Genomic DNA, 2989 nt, shown 5'->3' with positions numbered 1-2989 from the left:
AAAAACCACCTGATCAACTAAACATATGCTGAAAAAGCCTTTGACAAAAATCCAACATCCCTTCACGATTAAGGTATTGGAGAGATTAGGGATAACAGAAACATACCAAAACCTAATAAAAGCAATATACAGCAAACCGACAGTCAACATCAGACTAAATAGAAAGAAACTCAATGTGATTCCTCTAAAATCAGGAACAAGACAAAGCTGTCCACTCTCTCCATAGCTCTTCAATATTATATTTGAAGTTCTAGCTAGAGCAATAAGAAAACAAAAGGAGATCGAGGGAATACAAATTAGAAAGGAAGAAGTCAAACTCACTATTTGCAGATGATATGATAGTTTACATAAGTGACCTAAAAAATCTTTGAGGGAATCCCTACAGCTGATAAACACCTTCAGCAAAGTCAGCAAAGTGTCAGGATACAAGATTAACTAAAAAAAAAAAAAAAAAATCAGTAGCCCTACTATATACAGGCTGAGAAAGATATCAGAGAAACATCACCCTTTACAATAGCCACAAAAAACATAAAGTATCTTGGGGTAATGTTAATCAAACAACTGAAAGACCTATACAATAAGAATGCTGTCTTTAAAGAAGGAAATTAAAGAAGATACAAGAAATAGAAAGCTCTCCCATGCTCTTGGATAGGTAGGATCAACATAGTAATTTTGCAATGCAATCTACAGATTCAATGCAATCTCCCATCAAAATCCCAGCATAATTCTTCACAGACCTTGAAAGAACAATACTCAACTTTATATGGAAAAATGAAGACCCAGGATAGCCAAAACAACCCTGTACAATAAATGAACTTCCAAAGGCATCACCACCCATGACTTCAAGCTCTACTATAGAGCTATAGTCCTGAAAACAGCTTGGTATTGATGCAAAAAATAGAATGACCAATGGAATTGAATTGAAAATCTGGATATTAACTCACACATCTACTAACACCTGATTTTTCACAAAGAAACTAAAATTATACAATGGAATAAAGAAAGCACCTTCAACAAGTGGTGCTGGCACAACTGGATGATGGTGTATAGAAGTTTGCTATAGATCCATGTCTATTGCCATGCTCAAAACTTAAGTCCAAATGGATCAAAGACCTCATCATAAATCCAGCCACATTGAACCTCTCAGAAGAGAAAGTGGAAGTACCCTTGAAGGAATTGGTATAGGAAACTGTACATAACACCAGCAGCACAGACACTGAGATCAACGATTAATAAATGGGACCTCCTGAAACTGAGAAGCTTCTGTAAGGCAAAGGACACAGTCAACAAGACAAAATGGCCCCCTCATACTGGGAAAAGATCTTCACCAACCTCACATCTGACAGAGAGATGATTTCTAAAATATACAAAGAACTCAAGAAGCTAGTCACCAAAACACCAAATAATACAATTTAAAAGTGGGGTACAGAATCAAATAGAGAACTCTCAATAGAGGAATCTGAAATGGCTGAAAGAAACTTAAGGAAGTGTTCAACATCCTTAGCCATCAGGGAAATGCAAATCAAAACAACTCTGAGATACCATCTTACTCCTATTAAAATGGCTAAAATCAAAAACACCAAAGACAGTTTATGCTGGACAGGATGTGAAGAGAGGGGAACACTCCTGCACTGCTGGTGGGAGTGCAAACTTTTACAGCCACTTTGGAGATCAGTATCATGGTTCCTTAGGAACCTTAGGTCCTAGGTTACCACAGGACCCAGCAATTCAACTCTTAGGCATATACCCAAAAGATGCACATTCATGCAACAAGGACATCTGTTCAACTATGTTCATAGCATCATTATTTGTAATAGCCAGAATCTGGAAGCAACCTAAATGCCCCTCAACTGAAGAATGGGTAAAGAAAATGCAGTACATTTACACAATCGAATACTACTCAGTGAGGGAAAAACAAGGGAATCTTGAAATTTGCAGGCAAATGGATGGAACTAGAAGAAACCATTCTGATGAGGTAGCCCAATCACAAAAAGAAAAACATGGTATGCACTCACTCATAAGTGGATATTAGACTCAGAGCCTATAATCCACACTGCCAAAAAAGCTAGGAAACAAGGAGCACTCTGAGAGAGACATACATGTGTTAAGAGTAGATTTACCCTGCTGGTATGAGCCTACAGCTGCGCCAGCCCCAAATAACACACAGAGACGCTGTATTAGATATAAAGTTGTAGGCCAATTACTAGTTTCTTATCGGCTGGCTCTGTCTTAAATTTCTATTAATCTAAGTATTTCCACAAGGTCTTATCTTACCAGAGAAAGGGGCTGGCGTTCTCTTCTCTATGTCCTCCATCTTGAATCTCCTCCCTACTACTTCCTCTCTCTTCCTAGTCTCCTAGTCCAACCTGGCCAACAGTGCTTTATTCATTAACCAATACGAGAAACATATTTATAGAGTGACATCTCCCATCATACATGGTCCTGCGGAGAAGGAGAAAGGGACAAGATCATTGAGCAAATTGACAAATTGGGAGCACAGGGTGGGGGAGGGGTGGATTCAGGAGAAAGAGAAGGGGAGACAAAGAGGGGAGAAGGGGGAATGAGGGAGAAGAAAGTTTGAGTCAGGGGAAGATAGAGGAGAGAAAGAAAAGAGAAACCATAATAGAGGGAGCCTGCCACTAGGGAAATGTCCAGAGATCTACAAGGAAGACTCCAACTAACAATCAAAGTAATAGTGGAGAGGATACCTTATATCCCTTTCCCTATAATGAGATTGATGACTATCTTATATGCCATCCTAGTGAAAGACAAAAAAAGTAATGTTAATGATGGACTAACCTGGAAACCAATATCTGTTCCTTGGAATTTGCTAACTTCCTCTCACAAGGCCCTGAGATAACAAGAATTCATACTGCCCCTCCTTTCCTGTGAGTCAACAGGTGGTGAATAGGGTCCTTAGGAAACAAAGAGATAGCTGCAACTCTGGTTTGCCCAGACAAAATTAATTAGCACACCCTGAGGCCCTAAG

This window comes from Phodopus roborovskii, unplaced genomic scaffold (assembly GCF_943737965.1).
Source record: "Phodopus roborovskii unplaced genomic scaffold, PHOROB, whole genome shotgun sequence".
Lineage (NCBI taxonomy): Eukaryota > Metazoa > Chordata > Mammalia > Rodentia > Cricetidae > Phodopus > Phodopus roborovskii.
This window is presented reverse-complemented; position numbering follows the sequence as displayed.